Source organism: Geotrypetes seraphini, chromosome 6, assembly GCF_902459505.1.
Source record: "Geotrypetes seraphini chromosome 6, aGeoSer1.1, whole genome shotgun sequence".
NCBI classification, from domain to species: domain Eukaryota; kingdom Metazoa; phylum Chordata; class Amphibia; order Gymnophiona; family Dermophiidae; genus Geotrypetes; species Geotrypetes seraphini.
The window spans coordinates 190,382,030-190,402,823 of NC_047089.1; the positions used below are offsets into that span (position 1 = coordinate 190,382,030).

General features: G+C 41.4%; 1 protein-coding gene across 4 annotated transcripts in view; it reads right to left on the reverse strand.

Moving 5' to 3' along the window:
* The window catches only part of LOC117362823 (tetraspanin-15-like), a 297,713-nt gene that overhangs the window by 164,818 nt on the left and 112,101 nt on the right, over positions 1–20,794 (reverse strand). The window lies entirely within an intron of this gene.

Genomic DNA, 20,794 nt, shown 5'->3' on the forward strand with positions numbered 1-20,794 from the left:
ATACTTCTCTCACCATCCTATGAAGTGGAATCATGTTATAATTCAAACTGCAATAGGCTAGGCTGGCCTTCTTCCATCTCCAAAGCTTCTAACCCTCCACACTCTCATCTTCATGAGACACTATAGGCTTTCATTCATGCTAGAGAATGACATGGGGACAAATATTTCCCCGTTCCCGCGGGAACTCATTTTTCTGTCCCATCCCTGTGAGTTCTTTTCCTGCCTCATTCTTGAAAGCTCTGTCCTCATCTGCACAAGTCTTAAACACTTTAAAATCATAAGTGTTGGAGGCTTTTGTGGTTAAGGCAGAACTTATAGGAATGGGACAGGGATAGTGACAAAACTCACAGGAAATTGAGTTTCTGCAGGAACGGGGACAAATTTGTCCCCATGTCATTCTCTAATTCATGCTCTCAAAACAGGTCCTAATATAAGGGTGCACAGACAAAAGCTGTATAAACATAAACTACTCTGTCATGGCTAGATTTGTCAAGGCGTATGCTAATGCATGTTATTAGCAGTGTTGTATAGTAACTAAGTAAATTTAACTAATTACTATTATTATTATTATACTTTTACTTGTAAAGATATAGAGGATAACAATTTTCTGAAGTACAATACAATACAGTGTCTTATATACCACAATTCTCTGCAAGTAATAATTTTGCTAATTTTTACTACTTTTGCCTAGTTACATTTGATGCTTGCAGTTACAAGTAAAAATGGAAGGAATATATAAATGACAATTCCTCAGTAAACCAAATGAAACAGCAAAATTGGGAACAGGATTTTGCTTTTGCAAACCTCATCATGTAAACATTTCATCTTAAACTAAACTAAACTAATCTTTAGGTTTGTATACCGCACCATCTCAACAAGCGTAGAGCTCGGCACGGTTTATAGGGTTAGGTTGAAAAGGAGCTACAATGAAGGGTTATAGGAAAGGAGCTAGAAAGATAAAGAGGGACAGGGTACCAAAGAGTGGGAGGTGTTAGATTTTTGAAAAGAGCCAAGTTTTTAGGTGTTTGCGAAAGGATTGGAGGGAGCTTGAAATTCTGAGCAGGGATGTGAGGTTGTTCCAGAGTTCTGTGGTTCTAAAGGGGAGGGATGTTCCTAGTTTTCCCCTTTTGCAGAGGGGAATGATAGTTTCAGTTTTTGGGAGGATCTAGCGGAATTAGGGTTAGAGGAGTTCCAGAAGAGTGGGATAACGGGAAGAAGGATGCCATGTAGGATCTTGAAAGCTAAACAGGCACATTTAAAGAGGACTCTGGAGTGAACTGGGAGCCAGTAAAGTTTGGACAGGAGTGGGGAGACGTGGTCAAACTTGCCTTTAGCGAAAACAAGCTTGGCCGCAGCGGTCTGGATTAGCTGAAGTCTATGGAGTTTTTTTTTAGTAAGGCTTAAATAGATGGAGTTGTAATAATCCAGTCTAGAGAGGATGGTGGATTGAACAAGGACGACAAAGTGAGAATGATGAAAGTTTGATCTCACTTTCCTCAGCATATGAAGACTAAAGAAGCATTTTTTTACCAAGAAGTTGAGATGGTCATTGAAGGAGAGAGAGGAGTCTATGATGATGCCAAGGACTTTGCTTGAAAACTCAAGCTGAAGAGTGGAGCCGGAAGATAATGGGATGGAGGTGGGTAAATGACCTAATATTGGGCCGAGCCAAAGTAGTTTTGTTTTGGACTCGTTCAATTTCATTTGTACAGAATGTGCCCAAGATTGAAGGTTCATTATACATGCGGATATGTTCTCAGCGAGGTTAGTGAGGTTCGAGTCGGTCTCAAGGAGGATGAGGATATCGTCAGCATAGGTGTAGAGAGTTTCCAGGGGGGATAGATGAAGGAGTTTCAAAGAGGACATGTAAATATTGAAAAGGATAGGAGAGAGGGGTGAGCCTTGCGGGACTCCACATATCGGCTTCCAGGGAGGGGATGAGTTACCGTTTATGTTAACGGTATAGGAGCATAAGCGTAGGAATTTCGAGAACCAGTCTAGGACTGTGGAACTTATGCCTATTTCAGAGAGTTGGAAGATTAGGATATCATGATGGACGACGTCGAAAGATGCGGAGAGGTCGAATTGTAGAAGTACAGCGAATTTGTTGTGAGAATGAAGTTGTTGTACCTTAGAGATTAGTGAGGCTAATAGGGATTCGGTGCTGAAGTTGGGTCTGAAGCTGAATTGGTGGGGTAGGAGAATAGAGAATCTTTATAGGTAGGATGAGAGTTGAGTGGATATGATGGATTCTAACATCTTGGTTAGGAGAGGGATATTTGCTATTGGACGGTAATTGGAGGGAATAGAGGGGTCAAGGTCGGTCTTTTTCAGTAGAGGGGTTAGTGCAATATGTCCCATTTCGGAGAAGAAAAGGCTCGATGTTAGAGCATCGTTTATAAGTTTGGTGAGGGAAGCGATGGCCTGTATAGAGATATTCTCGAATAGGTAGGAGGGGAAAGGGTCCAAGGTACATTTGCAAGTTTTTAGTTTGAGGCAGAGTTTGGAGACTTGCAATTCGGAAACAAGCTCAAAAACGGTCCAGGATCTGTCTGCTGGAATGGGATTGGAGACAGGTAGGGAAGGGTTGAGGTCAGTAGAGATTAGGGAGTTGTAGGAGACTGTAGGCGGGAAGGAGCATCTTAGGGTGGTAACCTTTTCATTGAAGAATTTTGCAAGGGTATCTGCTAAAAGAGACGAGGGGAGCAAGAATGGGTCCTTTTTTGTAGTTAAGGAGCGCCAAATGTTAAACAACGCACTGATCTGGTTGTTGGATCTGGAGATTTTATCTCCGAAGAAATTCTTCCTGGCTTTTTTTAGTAATGAATTGTAAAGTTTAATATTGACTCTCCAGGTCTGTCTATCTAAGGGGGATTTAGATTTTTTTTTTCCATTTGCGCTCCAAAGTGCGACATTTCTGTTTCTGAAATGTTGCTGTTCAGTGAATATAGTAGAGGTGCTTGTGTTTGAACCGGTTAGATGAGTTGTGTCACTTTAAAGTGGAGATGAAGCTGAAGCTGGTAGCAATTCTTGATGAACAGCCACTGCGGTACTTTTACTCAAAAAGTATTTCTTTAGGCACTTACTGCCAGATTCTATAAAAGACACTGCTAGGCACCTAGACCAGTGCCTACATTAATTACCTAAACGAGCTTTAACAAGCTCATAATTAGAAAAAAAAAATTAATTGACCAATAGGCGCCTACCCGATTCTATAAAATGCAGGCACCTATCGCATGGTGCCTAGCGGCAACCAATGCCTAAATGGACACGTTTGGGGGTGGAGACAGAGATAGGTGCCATTAGGTGCAATTCTGAAAAGAACTTAGGTGCCTGCAATGTAGGCCAGTAAAACCCTAGCCTACATTACCAGCGCCTAAGCTTCGTGATAGGCGCCATAAGGTGTGATTGACACGCAGACGGTGCCTTTTTTCAAGGAACCTGCCAATTTAGGCACTGTTTATAGAATCTAGCCCTTAGTTTTTTACTTTTACTTGAGTAGATTTTTGTTTTTCATTATACTTTTTACTTTTAAAGTAGCATAGCATAACATAAAAGCCTTCTTCAATACCGCATAACAGTAAAGATCCATGTGGTTTACAAAAGTAAGGGGACATTCAAGATGAATGCATTCAGTTATCCCAAAATTTAGTGAACAAATAGGTTTTTAAGTGTTTCCTAAGCTGTTGATACGAACCAGCATTAGAGATCAGGGAATTTAAATCTTTATCCCAAGAAGCTGCTTGATAAGCTATAAGACGCTGGTGGTATTTCTCGTATTTACATCATTCGATCAAAGGGAATGAAAAAAATGTAACTAATCGTCTTGAACGGTTTACATTAACAAAAGAAAAGGAATCTACTAAATAGCTAGGAATAAGACCGAATAGTAATTTATAGCAGACGCAACCGAACTTAAACATTACCCGAGCCTCCACCGGTAGTAAAAGAAATAAAAATATGGGATTGATGATGATTGCTACCAAGATGGGTTATGTTACCCTATTGGCATTTTGAAGATCCTAGTTATGTGTGATGTTGCTACTGTGTGAGTTCTCTTGGGAAGAATGCATATATTGCTATCTTCCAATGTGGTATATATCATTCAATGCAAAAAGTGCAAAGAAGAGTGTTCCCTCTAAGCTGAGCAGGTGTCCTCCAGCTGCATTGCTACCACTAGGGGGTGGAATATTTTCAGTCGCTAAGGACAGGTATGTTCCCTGGAGTCCTGCAGAACTTGCCTGTCCCTCACAATTGAAAAATGTGACAGTAAAACAGCACCCTCTATTGGTGAGACTGTGGGTGGAGGACTCCTGCTCAGCTGAACAGGGCCAGATGTTAAAGACTAGGATCAACTTACATAGATATCATATTAAAAATTACAATGCCAGCCAAGATGTCATCTCTGTGGAACAGCACTTTCGAAAAACTGATCACTGCACCAATGATTTTATAGTGAGGATACTAAAAGAAAATTTTAAGACAATCCAAGAACATAAGACTTTTGAAATCAAAATGATAAAATATTTTGATACTCACCGAACAGGACTCAACAAGGACCTTGGCTTCCTTTCCCACTACAAAGAAACAAACTGCTTTGTCACCACTCTGTTTCCTACTTAACAAAGGGCTAGAATCACTAAGCAAACCAATCATGTACCGACCGTTTTGCAACTCCTTTGCGACCCGATTCACTAGCCTCTGTCCCGATCATCCTCCGATCTGTGCATGCAAATGAGAGGGAATGGCATTGAAATGTAGGCAGGCAGCGGTTCACTAACAAAAACCCTGCAACACCGACTGGGCTGGCTGATCACAAACAAGCAACTGCTGGGGACCAGTCGTTCACTGCTTTCTGACTGCCATCTCCTGCTCTCTGTCTGCTGTCTACCCCAACTTTCCAGCTCTCTGCTGCGATTTTCTCCTGCCGGCCTGCTCTGCCCCGAATCTCCTCTCCTGCTCCCTGCCCAGACTCTCTGTCAATTTGCTCCTGCCGGCCTGCTCTGCCCCCGACTCTCCTGCTCTCTGTCCCAAGCACTGCCCTGGCCTTCCCTTGCAGTGCGAGCCTGTGGTTTTAACCCACAGGTTTAAAGTGGGTTAAAACCACAGGCTCGCTGGACTAAAGATTTTTAAAAAGTCGCTGCTCTTCGACGCATGCGCAGACCATCTAAAGATGGTCTGTGCATGCGTCAGGATCGCTATAGAGCGATCCGGGTGCTCGGTTGGGGTTGATCGCCCTCAAAGGATAGAGGGGATAGAAGGAAGGAAAAGGGGATAGAAGGGTATGGATCGAGGATTACTATACAGGTCCTAGACCTGATGGGCCGCTGCGTGAGCGGACTGCTGGGCATGAAGGACTTCTGGTCTGACCCAGCAGAGGCACTGCTTATAATCTTATGTTCTTATGAAGAGTGAACTAACACGGCCACCACACCATTTCACTAACAGAGATTTGAATTTAGTGTGTGATGTTTCTGATCTGAACAACAGTGGGAGAGAGTTTCATAATTTAGGTCCAATGTAAATGTAAACCGGTGTTCATCAAAATAATACACAACACACTAAGGGTTCCTTTTACTCAGGCATGATCATACACTATATGCCGCACAGCCCATTATAATACCTATGAGCTGCATGACACTTAAAGCACACTAATTCATTAGCATGCGCTAAATCCATTAGTGAACCTTAGTAAAAGGACTCCCAACTGCATTATAGCTGAAAGGGGAGCATGAGCCACATTACCAGTCAGCAATTACATTTCAGCAAACCACTACTGAAAGAGATTGAACAAGCTCTGCCTGACGACTTTGTGTCCATTAACCACTACGTTTTAGCTATTTTTCCTGAAGGACAACTGATTACCAAATTGCCGAGGAGAACCAATACTGACTAATGTATGAATAAAATCTATTTTCCTATGGTCAGCCACCAGCTGCATACACTGTCAGTTTACCAATGATATAATCAGGATAATTCAAGCAAGGAATTGGGATGCCAAATAGCGATTGTAACAAATCTGTGCAATTATAGATGCTACGAGAATAAGTACTCTGGCTGAAGCTTTCAAAAACATCTAAATTATCTGACATCACTGGAGTATAGACTATGGAAAAAATGCTTATTCTTGGTCATTATATATAGGCAGCCAATTATATACTTTAGGTAAGAGAAATAACATTCCAATATCTCTGTGGGCAAACACACTGCACTGATACACCCTCCCCCAAAAAACAAATAAATAAAACCACTCATCTATTTAGCCTTGAATTGACAAGGGTCAGTATACAGATAATTCACTCACTAATATGTAATATAACATTTATATAGCTCATGCCAGCCCTTACAGTGAGGTGTATATTATAAGTAATCAAGCAGATGATATATTGACACTCTCTAATAACACTGTGTTAATAATTTGTTCATCCAGTTTGTAATGCTATACTTTTATTATTTATGTCTGGTTGTAACCTGCTGTGATTATTGGATACAGCAGGCTATAAATTATAACAAACACAAAATGAATAAAGAAGGTCACCTTAATTGCTAATACACTTGATTAATATTGCTTCAAGGTTAATCAAGAAGTCACCAAGTCACATACAGTAGATTCTCAGTTAACCAAGACTGATAAGATGGGGGATTGATAGATGCCGAATAAATGTAGTTTCTGGTTGCTTGAGAGTTACAATAAAAAAAATAGGCCTAACTAATCCTATACCCCATCATAAACTGTTCCAGATAAATTACCAGACCTGTGGTAGGCAAAGCGTGAGTGTACTTAGGTGTGGCGTGCCAAGTTGACACTTAAATTTAAGCCAGAAATTGATTTTATTTTCATTTTTTATTTAAAGTATTGCAGCATTTTTTTTATTTTTTTCCTGGTTGCTTGAGAGTTCTGGTTAATTAAGTTCCAGTTAACAGAGAGTCTCCTGTATTACTTACCTCTTAACAGAAAACTGTTTTTATTCAAGTCCTAAATTAGTACTTTAACCCCTTCAATTAAAACTACTAAGCATGCACAACTCTACACACCAGATATAAAAATATGTTTTTAAACTTGAGAGGATAAGCTAAATCACTGTATAATAGGTGAGGAAGTACATTGAACAACACCCACAAAAGGAATCTGTACAAGTTATTCAAACTTGCAAAAGAGTAACTACCTGCTCCTTATTTAGTGAACAAGTAAAAGAAAAATAGGGTTGCAACCTTGATAGGTATTATTCTTTCTACCTCCAAAGCTGGTGCTGCTCCTGTTACAGCTTCTACATCAGTGCAGACTGATTGCTTAATCCATGGTGAGGGACTGGTTTCATGTGCAAGTTTAAGTTTTTCAAGTTTATTAAAATTTTGATAAAACGCTAATCATGAATTCTAAGGGGCTCATAATCGAAAGAGAAATACATCCAAAAACCGGCCTAAGTCGGCACTTGGACGAACATTTCTCAAAAACGTCCGAGTGCCAATACTAAAAACGGGTTTTGGATGTATTTCTAAACAACCAAGGCCTTCATAGTGCCGCTGAACGACCAAAGCTAAAAGGGGTGTTTCAGGAGGAGTGTCGAGGGCGGGAGTTGGGTGGGACATTGGCTGGCTTAGACTTAGTCGTACAGCATTTATAACCGAAAGTTATACAGCCCACAATCGACGAAACTTGGACGTTGTGACTTAGACCATGTAAAACATGGTCTGAATCATAAAAAAACACCTAAACTCACCAGATAAGCACTGAAAACACATAACACAGACACCCACACACTACCCCAGTGATCACTGACCCTCCCCCACCCCATAAAAATATTAATCACATCTTTAAAATTAAGCCTCCAGATCATCATCACCTGGCCGCCTGGCATAGGAAAGCCTAGTCGTCCAGCACAGAGGCAGCTTAAGTCATCTTGGGGGTGGGTTAGGGACCCATAGAGAGAAAGACCCATGCCCATAAGCCCCTGTAATCACTGCATTGATATTTAAACATGTGCACTCCCCTATTCACCCCACAAAACCCTTTTTTACTGGCATATAAGTGGCTCCTGCAGCCATAAGGGCTATTGGGGTGGTAGATAAGTGAGTCTAGGGGATTCTGGAGGTGGTTTGGGGGGCTCACCGTGACCTATAAGGGAGCTGTAGTGAGGAGAAGACATGGCATCCTATTTGTGAAGTTCACAGCAGTGCCCTTTAAGGTACCCCACTATTTAGGTGCCATGTCTGGGTGTTCAGTCCATCACTTTGAAGACCCCTCCCACGTCCAACAGGGCTTGTTCTAGGCGTTTTGGACTTGGACGAAAAGTTGGACGAAAATGTGGTATAAAGATGGACGATTTAGCAGCTTGGACGATCAGATCGGCAGGACATATAATTAGATGATTTTTGAAACGAAAAAAAAGTTGGACGTATTTTTCGAAATGTGTCTTAAGCTGTTTTTTTACTTTGGACGACTTGCGAGTTGGATGTAAATGGTCTTAGACATCCCTTTCAATTATGCCCCTGCATGCATTTTAGAATTTATATTAAAAAAGGGGAAAACATTAAACAGATAAGTACCGACTAAACAATACTTGACAAACATAAAAACAATAGGAAAGTGGGGAGATCTACACTTCTCCCTCTGTATTTGCAGTTTCAGCAACTGTGGTTTTGAATATTCACTGTTTTTAGCTTACTGGCTCCTCCCTCCTCCCCCCAAATTACATCAGCTTGCATAGAGAAATTGCCGATTCCAAGCGTTTACAGAGAAAAATCGCTGATTCTCAGCACTTTCTTCACCATGTTTTGCTTCTCCTTCAGGAACAGGCCAGGTCTCCCACCATGTTATTCGCGGTTTCACCATATTCACGATGGTTTTTAATAGAAAACAGCGAATAATGTATGAAAAAGTTATTTGCGTTTTTTCTGTATTTGCGGTTCTGTTAATCCCCTATCAAAGCAAATACGGAGGGAGAAGTGTACAATTTTAAAAGCAAAGGATACATAGAGGGTAAAAACAATAGGGAAGCTAGGGAATTAAGATTATTAAACAACCCTGTATGTTGAATCCCTCATGCAAGAAGTACAAGGACTATAAGATGAGGTTGCAAGACTAAGGGATATCTGTGAAAATCAGAAATCTATCCCAGATATGCATTTTGATGCATTAGGGATCTCCAGCAAAGGGGCTAAAAGAGGACAGCTGGATGCAAATCACCAGACCCTGCAAAGTGAACCTCACTACTCCATCGTCTGTTGAACTGAAGAACCAATTTGCAGCCCTAGAGATAGAAGATATAATAATATCTCAAGAACAGGAGAAAACAGAGCTCAAAAACCTCTAAGCTGCTAGAGCAGTAGCCAATAAGAGGCAAAAGGTAGTAGTGGTTGGCGATTCCCTTCTGAGAGGTAAAGAAGCACCCGTCTGCTGATCATGTTGTCAAGAGAGGTGTGCTGTCTGCCTGCTGCAAAAATTCGAGATGTAATGAAACATTTGCTGAGACTTATCAAGCCTAAGGTACGTTATTCTATGCTACTTATCCATGTTGGCACAAATGATACTTCTAGGCACCCCACTGAACATATCAAAAGAAACTGAGCACTTTGGATTCTTAGACCATGGAATGATTTTCCTAGACCTGCACCTGCACCATCAGCAGAGATGGTGTCCATCTCTTCAAGAAGGGATGAAGGCCTAGATGCACTAAAGAAGATCGGAAAGACCATGTGAGTCTCTCCGATCTGATATTTTGGCCGATTCAAAAATAGCTATTGATGCACTAAAAAGTTTGCATGCAAATGATTCACACGGGGGTTCGTCATAATTCCCGTCTCTCCCGTCTGATTGATGGCTGTGAGAGTGACCCTCACACATGCGCAGAGCCGGTAGGAAAGCCTGAACAGCTAAGAGGCAGGCGAAGCCCTGAAAGCAGCTTCCTGCCACTCAGTTGTTCGGGGCAGGAAAACTTTTTTTAAAATTGACTCAGATGCCTAAGGCCCCTCCCAAAGCCTTAGGCGTCTGAGCCAATCAAGGCCTTGGGCCACTCCCCATGCATCACATAATTGGTGTGCCATGAAGGTGGAGGGATCGTGCTTCCCTCCTGCATCCAACCAAAAAGGCTGGGGGGATGGGGGTCTGGGAGCATCTGGTGGCAGGAGGGAAGTAGGCATCCCTCCTGCCTCTTTTTTTTGGGGGGAAGGGGCAGAGTACGGGTTGGTTGGGGGGGCCTCCCCTGGCAGGAGGGAGTAGGCTTTCCTCTTGCCAATTTTCTTTCACACGGGAGGGGGAGTCACCATGGCAGGAGGGAGTGGGCATCCCTCCTGCCAATTTTTTTTCACACGGGGGGAGGGGGTCACCATGGCAGGAGGGAATGAGCATCCTTTCTGCCATTTTTTCTTGTAGGGTGGAACTGCATGGCAGGAGGAAGTGGACATTCCTCCTGCCATCTTCGCTGTTGCGAGGGGAGGGGTGTCAGTTCTTGGTGCCGGTTCATCAGGGAGGGGTTGATTTTTTTTTTCTAATGGGGCAGATATTGTATATGTGTCCATTCAAAAAAGGGCTAAACTAAGGTTACTCTAAAAAACAAACTACACTGTAAAGTGATCTACGTCACTAGGACGGTCCTAATTTCCACAGCAATGGTTAGTAAGTGACTGGTCTTGATCAGTTGCTTTTTATGGATCGCTAAAAGCGATCACTTTTTTTTGTGCATTTAGGAAGCCAAGTTAAAGCATCAATCGCTCTACAAGTTTACATGGCATTTCAATATTAATGAGCTTATTTGCATGGTCAGATCGGGGAATGAGCGATCGTGCAGAAAACCATGCAGTGAGCCATTTCCTGCAAGCTTTAGTGCATCTGGGCCAAAGTGTCTTCAGTAACAGATTGGCTAATATACTGAAGAGGGCTTTAAATTAAATTTACTGGGGATGGGTGAAAAATGCCTCAATGTAACTAATACCTCTCAGAAATATAAGACATCAAAAATTGTTATTGAAATGAAACAAAGGGATGACAGCTGGAAATCTTTGCATACCAGTGCCCATAGTATGGGAAACAAAATTCCAGATCTAGAGGCTCTAACAGTAGAAGATGAACTGGAATTAGTGGTTGTCATTGAAGATGTGGTTTATGGAGAATCAAGATTAGGATGTAGGTATATCTGACTATAATCTATTCAGGAGGAATAGGGTAGGTAAAAAGAGTGGAGAAGTGGTGTTATATGTTAAGAATAATATTAAAGTGACAGAATTGCAAGACATGGGGAGGAGGGGGGAAAGAAGAAGCACTGTAGGTTAATCTGCAAAGAGGGAATGGAAAATGTATTTACGTTGGTGTGATATACAGGTCACCTTAACAGTTGTGAGAAATGGACAAGGATTTAATTAAAGATGTTCACAAGATAGCTAGAAAAGGGGAAGTACTATTATTAGGTGATTTTAATATGCCTGACATTGTTTGGAAAGTCCCTGCTGCAGTGTCATCTACAAGCAAGGAGATCTTGGATTTGCCAAAGGAAGAATTGTTCTGGCAATTAGTAATGGAACCCATGTGGGATAGAACTATTCTGGACTTAGTTTTTACAAATGGGGAAAGTGTTTTTGAGGTTATGGTGGGTGATCATTTGGCATCTAGTGATCACAGAACGGTGAGGTTCAATATTAAAATGCGGGACGAGAGACAGAGGCAGCCCTATAAGTTTCAAGTTTATTTAAAATTATGTTATCCTGCTTTCAAGCTTCTAAGGGATGTACAAAGGTAAAATAGATAAAATATATGTAATACATACTGATCTCATTAACAGACATATGTACATTATCATACAATAGGTTAGGGGGCTGAAATATAATAATAGAAAGACATAAATGGTAAATACAATAGGGAGGGAGATATTTCATCTGTGTAGTAATGGGTAATTAGGGAATTATAAATCAAATTCATCTTTAAATAAGAGGAGACCTAGAGGGGACATGATAGAAACCTTCAAAATCCTAAAGGGCATAGAGAAAGTGAATAAGGACAGATTCTTCAAACTGTGGGGACCCACAACCACTAGGGGTCACTCGGAGAAATTGAAAGGGGACAGGTTTAGAACTAATGCTAGGAAGTTCTTTTTTACCCAAAGGGTGGTGGACACATGGAACACGCTACTGTGATCTGCCCTCTCTGACCTAACTTCCTCTTCTTGTATGTCATGTGGTATAGTTATGACTTGAATCAAAATACAGGTGGAGTGGGATGATTTTCAATACTGAACCACTTGACATGGAATGACCCATTATGTCTCTTTTTTAGTATTTATTATATCTCTCTTATTTGACTTTCAGTGCTGTTAATACATACATTTTTTTAACCGTTTCATAGTAGTCCTATTATTAAATTTCAATTTACTGATTTTGACTTGACCTTATTCAATGTATTTATGTTTATACTTGGTCTTTTTACTGCTGTTAACAAAATTGTAAGTTTTATGTTGAATTATACCTGCTATAAATGCCTTGGGTGAATCTTTTCATAAAGTCGGTTAAGGAATCCTAATAAATAAATAAGTAACCCCCCTTTTTACAAAACCATGATAGTGGTTTTTAGAGCTGGCCAGTGCGCTGAATGCTCAATGCTGCTCTCGACACTTATACAGTCCCTATGAATGTTGGGAGCAGCGCAGAGCATTCAGCGTGCCGGCCTGCACTAAAAAACACTATTGCAGTTTAGTAAAAAAAAAAAATAAAATAAAAAAGAGGGGGGGGGGGGTTAAACAAATAAAATATAAAATAAAAGCTTCCCAAAAGCTCCTACCTGCTTCAAGGCAGGTGTAACTTTTGCGCTTAAGTCTGCACAGATACACACATGGGGGGAATTCTACTGTATAAATAGTGCCCAAAGTTAGATGCCAAGTATAAACTTTATAAAGGTCACTTACTGCTAAGCAACTTTTATAGAACAGCACTTAGCACAGATTTCCATGCCCAATTTTGGGTGCAAAGACTTACATCTGCTGAAACCCGGTGTAAATTCTAGCACATAACCAACAGATGGTGGAGACAAGACTGTGTCTGAATTTAAGAACGCATGGGATGGGCACGTGGGATCTCTTAGAGAGAGAAAGAGATAATGGTTACTGCAGACGAGCAGACTAGAAGGGCCATTTGGCCTTTATCTGCCATCATGTTTCTATGTTTCTAGATGCTGTGTGCGTAAATGATCCTATTCTATAACACTGCGGCTAAATTTAGGGAATGCCCCTGCCCAGACCATGGCCACACCTTCTATTGAGTTGCATGCAAGCCAATGTCAGCATGCTGTTACAGAATAGTGCATAGACAGATCTGCTTATAAATCCTAAATGCCAATTAATATCAATAACTGATAGAAAAGGTGAAGGTCAAATCCAGGAGAATGCTCGGGTGCATAAGGAGAGGAATGGCCAGTAGGAAAAGGAGGTGATAGTGTTATTGTATGTCTCTGGTGAGGCCCCATTTGAAAACTGTGTGCAATTCTGGAGGCCGCACTTTCAAAAAGATATAAAAAGGATGGTGTCAGTCCAGAAAGCTGCAACAAAATTGATTAGTGGTGTTCGTCATAAAGCGTGTGGGCGCAGACTTATAGACCTCAATATGCATACTCTGGAAGAAAGGCGGGAGAGAGGGGCTATGATAAGAGATATTTAAATATCTCTGTGGTATTAATGTACAGGAGGTGAGTCTTTTTCAAATGAAGGAAAAGTCTGGAATGAGAGGGCATAGGATGAAGTTAAAAGGTGACAGGCTCAGGAGTAATCTAAGGAAATTCTTTTTTACAGAAAGGGTAGTAGATGCGTGGAACAGTCTCTCAGTAGAGATGGTGAAGACAAAGACTGTGTCTGAATTTAAGAAAATGCGGGACAGGCATGTGGGATTTCTTAGGGAGAGGAAGAGATAGTAGATGCTTCATAGGGGGCAGACTGGATGGGCCATTTGGCCTTTATCTGCCCTCATATCTCTATGTATCTATTAACTAATTAGTTAGAATCTAGGATCCAGGCCGCTTAGTGCTGGAGTGCACTGAGAGATTCCAGCAGGCTTCCCCGCAGCCACCTACCATATCCGGTGCTGAGAAGAAAGGTCCTTGTCGGCCTTATAAAAGAACTGTGAGTTGCGGCCCGTGGTTGTGAGCCCGCGGCTGTGAGTCCAAAGAATTGTGGCCAAGGGACTTGACATGCCCCTTTTGAGCCCCTGAGGAGCAGGGGGGTTATCAGCATTTAACACCATGGGAAAGAGGAAAGCAAAGATCGTTCCATCTTCAATTGCTTTTGGGCCTATGGATCGTCATCTTCAGCCCCTAACCTTGCCATTGCGGGAAGATAAGGTAATCTTGTCTTCTCAATCAACTTCCTTGTCCTCAGGGGAACCGTCACCACCTCCTCAACTGATATTAAACATTGAGGGGAGAACAAACTCCGCCTCTAAAAATGGGACAGTATGCTCCCCTGTACAACTGATTGAATCGACTGCTAGTATGGATTCTTCTCAATGTGTTAAAGAGATAGTGAAAGTAAAATGCTTGACTCCTGTTCAAATGGTAACAGAGCCAAACATAAATTCTCTTCCTAAAGATAAAATGATTACTTTGAATGATATCTGGCTGGTGGTGAATAGGATTGAGTCCTCATTACAAGGTACTGTTTCAAAATTTTGTCAGTTTTCATCAGAGATAACCACAAAAGTAAATGAACATGAGACCCAAATGCCTTTGTTAGGAAATAAATTGGATAAATTGGACTCTTCAGTAAATACATTACAAAAGTCAGCTATATCCAATATTAAAGACAGCACATTGCTTCATGGAGAATTGGAGTAAATGCAGAATTCAATGAGAGCAAAAAATCTTCAATTTCTGAATTTTCCCATTTCTCACTATTTGGCCCCATTGGAGCTCTTGAGGATGTATATGAAGGATGTTTTGCAATATACTTAAGTGGAATCTTTTAAACCAAATAATCTTTATTACATTTCCAGAGCCCCAAGGATATTGGAGAAGAAGAAGAAATTGATAAATTAGTTTCTCCAGACAGTTTAAATATTTCTCAATTTTTGGAATCTTCTAAAGATATAGGGGTCCTTTTACAAAGGCGCTCTCGACATTTTAGTGTGCTAAACGCTAATGTGTCCATAGCACACATTAAAACGGTTAGCGTGCCTTAGTAAAAGGACCCCATAACTACTAAGCGTGCTACCTTGTTGGTTGCATTTAAGTCAGAATTAGAAAAACAAGCTATTCTTAAATTGTACTTTTTGAAAAAAACAGGCATTGTTTTGTGGTCAGCAATTGAGAGGTTTTCCTGATGTAGCCAGACAGACTCAATTTAGAAGGAAGCAGTTGCTACAACTAAAGCCTAGAGTTTTGGCAGTGGGAACAGGCTTCTTCCATAAATTTCCATGTAAATGTTTGATATCTTATGGAAGTGATAAATATGTATTTGTGGATCCATCTCAGAGAATTTCCTAAAAGATAAACCTTTGCAGAAAGTTTTAGATACTAATTTAGAGGTTGATGATAATTAGTGACATGTAAAAATGGCCTCATTTGCCTGTTAGTGATAAATAACTTATGTTAATTTGATTAATACTTATAGTAAGGGGCTAGGTGGCTCCAATAATGTGGACTAGAGTTCTAAAAGTTTCTTATTTGAATTTATTTTCTTTGGATATGGTGATTTTCTTGACTTTGTAATCAATGTAACAAATATTAATAAAGTATAAAGAAAAAAAGAATCTAGGATCCATACCCAAGTTTAGATGACCTTTATAGAATCCAGGGGATTGTAAATAACCTAAGAATAGCCAATGGTCTGTCTAGCTCAGTATCCTGTTTCCAACAGTTATCAATCCAGGTCACAAGGACCTAGCAGAAACCCAAATAGTAGCAAAATTCCATTCTACCAATTCCAGGCAAGCAGTGGCTTCCCCCATACCTATCTCAATAACAGACTATAAACCTTTTCTCCAGAAACTTGTCCAGGGACTTTTCCTCCAGGAAAGTGTCCAAACTTTTTTTTTAAACCCAGATCTGCTAACCACTGTTCCCACATCCTCTTGCAACGAGTTCCAGAGCTTAACTATTCTTTCAGTGAAAAACTATTTCCTCCTATTTGTTTTAAAAGTATTTCTATGAAATTTCATCGAGTGTCCTCTGGCCTTTGTACTTTATGAAAAAGTGAGAAATCTCTTTACTTTTACTGTTCTATGCCACTGAGGATTTTGTAGACCTCAATCATTTCCCCTTTCAGCCTTCTCTTTTCAAAGCTGAATGTAATCTTGTATTTCATAACTGTCACAACTCTTCTCACCTTCACCCTCCGGGAATGTCTATGTGCATACCATATAAAACTATGTGAAATGCGTCAGACGCAGCACTTTTATGCATATATACTCAAGCAATTTTACATGTAAATGCTTCAGATGTTGTTATCTATTTATCTATGTGTTAGTTACATGCTGATTATGTTTGTATTTATGTAAACCGCTTAGGTTTAAACAGGTTAGAACTTTCTTAAATAAATAATGTTCTTGTTTCCACATAGAAATGCCGTTTTACCTGCAATAGCTTATAAATTACCACTTAGGTGGTGCTGTTTGTATGATAACTATTCCCCACCCAGGGACTGTGACTGCAGTATTCCTAGTAGAGAATGACATGGGGACAAATATTTCCCTGTCCCCATGGGAACTCATTTTTCCTTCCCAGCAAGTTCTTTCCTTGTCCCCTGCCCCATTCCTGCAAGTTTTGTGCTCATCTGCACAAGTCTCAAACACTAAAATCATACATGTTTGAGGCTTGTGCAGTTAAGTTAGAGCTTAGAGGAATGGGGCAGGGACAGGGACAAAACTCACGGGGACGGGACAGGGAAATTGAGTTCCTATGGGAATAGGGACAAATTTGTCCCCTTGTTATTCTCTATTTCCTAGCTTTGGCAGGGGGAGGGATGAAAGACTTGAGCTGAGAATTAAAGCCAGTTCCCTCTGCATGGCTGTGCAGTGCACTGCTTCCATGTTATTAGGCCAACCCTAGTGGTCCAAATTTTAGCTACTTTCAACACATATAATTCTAAAAAGACCCACTTGCCCACAGAACTGCTAATCATTGAAAATGTAGGCCCCCAAATCTTTGGGTCTGATATTTAAAACATATATCAAACTCAAATCACATAAGGGGCCGAAATCTAAAACACAGGCTAAGTCGTGGGCCGTATTTTTTATTAAGATACTTACTCCCTCCTTTGCTAACGCAGAGCGTGGGACGCTCACAGGACTTCTGTGAGCGTCAGATCAATCCCTGCCGCCGGTGCCAAAACCCACGCTGCGTGCCAGCAAAGGAGGGGGTTAGTCTTAGTAAAAGTATAGAGATACAACTTCTCCAACCACAAGCCGGCTACAAAATAAATAAAAAGAACTGGATTGTATAATATCAAGATTGTATAATATCAGAGGAGGGCGACGAAAATGATAGGAGGCTTGCGCCAGAAGACATATGAGGACAGATTGGAAGCCCTGAATATGTATATCCTAGATGAAAGGAGGGACAGGGGAGATATGATTCAGACATTCAAATACTTGAAGGGTATTAACTTAGAACAAAATCTTTTCCAGAGAAAGGAAAATGGTAAAACCAGAGGACATAATTTGAGGTTGAGGGGTGGTAGATTCAAAAGCAATGTTAGGAAATTCTACTTTACGGAGAGGGTGGTGGATGCCTGGAATGCGCTCCCGAGAGAGAAAATAATATTAAATATTGAACAAAGGCCAGTACTGGGTAGACTTGCATGGTCTGTGTCTGTATATGGCCGTTTGGGGGAGGATGGGTTGGAGAGGGCTTCAATGGCTGGGTTTAGATTTGCTGGAGTAGGTTTTAACGGAGATTTAGGCAGTTGGAACCCAAGCACAGTACCGGGTAGAGCTTTGGATTCTTGCCCAGAAATAGCTAAGAAGAAAAAATTTGAATTGAATCAGGTTGGGCAGACTGGATAGACCATTCGGGTCTTTATCTGCCGTCATCTACTATGTTACTATGTTATGTTACTTTTCCTCTCTTTTAGATCCTGGTTCACGCTTGCTGTCTAACATCAGCTCTGGCAGGATACACATTTCATATTTGACATATTGTAACCACAAAACAGAAAATAAAATTATTATTTTCTTCCTTTTGTTGTCTGGTCATTTTGCTTTTAGTCCCAGTTTCTCTTTCTGATTTTGTCTATCTTCTAATTCTCTTTCCAGTGTCTGCTGTCCATTTTTTTTTTCTCCTCTTCTCTCTTGTTCCATTCCTTGTCTCCAACATATTGATTTTTCCCTTTCAACTTTTCTCCTTTTTTCTTTTCTGCCTCTGTCCACTCAAATCTCGCACTCTTTCTCATCCTTCTCCTTTTTAAATTTTCAGCTACCTATTCAGTTTTCCATCTTCTCTTATTCTGTAGCTCTCCCATTTCCCATCCCACTCCTTTCCTAGCCTCATATTTCCTTCTAGCTCTCCTCCTCTCTCCTCTTGGTCCAACATTTTGCCCCCTCTCTTTTCTAGTGTTCTTCTTCCCTTCCCCCTTGATGCTGAACAATGAGATGGAAGGAAAAAAAAAAGAAATGCTGTATCTCTCTCTCCCTTCCATCCCCAAGCCCTAACATTTCTCCCTCCCTTCCATCTCCAGATCCAACTTCTCTCCCTTTCTCTTCCCAACTGCCCCCATCCCATCTCTCCCCCTGTCTGCCTGTGTCCCTCCCTCCCCCCAGGTCTACCATTTCTCCCTCTCTCTTCCCAACAGTTCTCCCTTCAAGTATATTTTTCCCTCTACCTCTACACTACCCCATGTCCAACCTCTCTCTCTTCATCTCACGCTCCTCACACTCCTCAGCTTGCCTTTCCCTCCAGCGCTGATCCCTCTCTTCTCACAGCCCAGCTTGCCTTTCCTTCCAGCAATGGTACCTCTTGCCTCACAGCCCACCATGTCTTTCCCTCCAGTGCCAGCACCTCTCTCCTCACAGCCTGGTGTGTCTTTCCCTCCAGCACTGGTCCAATGTCGCCGCCAAATCTGCTGGCCTCAGCGATTTGGTAGTGCTGTCCATGGCTCCCCCTCCTGCTTTTTGCCTTCCGGGTCTGTCTTCAATGACGTGCAACTTCCTGTTTCCGCATGGGTGGACCGCAGCGAACCGAAGGCAGGAGGGGGAGCCATGGACAACACTGTCGAAGCCGGCAGACTTTCCGGCGTGGCGGCAATGTTGGACTGGCGCGGGAGGGAGGACATCAAGAGGGGAAGTTCGGGAGCATTGCCGCGGGCCACATAAAAAGGCCAAGCGGGCCTTGTGTTTGACACATGTGATATAGACAATAATATTGAAACTGCTATCCTAACAGCCATGCAAGCAAATTTAGGACAGCACTTAATTCAGAATATAGCCTTTGCCATGTGGATATCAAGGACTCATTCCTGCTAATCATTGATAACTTACTGGATCTGCATACGTCTTTATTTGTGACTCACACAATCTAGGTTAAAAAATTCAGTTTTGCCTATAGGTTAAAAATTTGTAGTATGCTCACATTTTGAGGAGTGGAGGAGGGGAACAACAATAAAAATGATTCGTTTTCTGCTCATGTTCTGCTCTAAAATGTGATGGTACCTTATGGTGACCTTTACTGGCTGATTGAAAAGTTACACAAAGCATCATTTTTGGAATGCTGGAATCTGTGCAGTGAGCCATGTCAGTATAAAGAAATGAACTCACTGGAAATAGATTATAGGTAGGGTTACCATAATTTTCTCTGGGAAACCCAGGATAAATGACCCTGCCTCATCACACTTCCAGCCCCACCCCGTCCCACCCCAGCACACCCAGTACCACTTCCATCCCTGCCCCACCCCCACAAAACCTTCTTTCTTCTTTCGGATGAGCTCCAGCCGCGTCTGGAGGGCCTGGACCTTACGTGGATATTTGTGACATCATCCACGCATGCTCAGAGGCCGTCTAGATGCGGCTGGAGCTCATTGGGTTTTGGAAAGTCTGTCTTGGAGCCTGGACAATCTTCTAAAAAGAGGACATGTTCAGGTTTTCTCAGACGTCTGGTAACCCTAATTATAGGAATTATAGAAAGCACCTTTCTCAAAGAGTTGGATGAGAACGATGTATTCATCCATAGTCATGGCAGGATTTCTGAACTAAGTTGCCTCTAAGCTTTATTGTCCAACTAGATTTGTATTTTGGATTCCCCCCACTGGTGATTCTTTTCTTTCCCTTCACCCACCTGTGGTCTTCTTCTCCTGCCTCCGCATCATCTGGTGACTTCAAGATTTGAAGGGGGGAGGGGTGCCATCATCAAAGATCAATCAAGCAAATTGAAAGGTTTCCCTTTATACTGGAACAGAAAGTTGTCTAGAGCGAAGACTTCTGGGGTAAAAGGTTGACTTTAAGAGAGTGTTTTAAAATTAAGAGATGAAACAGCCCATGCTGAAAGAACCATGGTGAACTATCCCATGCTGAAAGGACCACTCTGAAAGGGCCTTGCTGAAACAGCTGTACTGAATTGTCCCGTTCCCCATTCAACTCCTTTTAAACTTTTCAAAACTGTGAAATAGGCTTCAAGTATCTTGAAAAGCATCTGAAATAGCTATGAAACCATTTTGAAATACAGCATGGAAAAATTAACAGGCACCTTGTAGCACCAATATCTGCTACCATGAACCTAAGATGTGATATGACTTGCTTTTGTGACAATCGGTCTTACTTGATCTTAAACCAGCAGAGTCATGTCTTTCTCCATATCTTGAGACAACCTTAGCTATATAACTACAGCTGGAAAGAC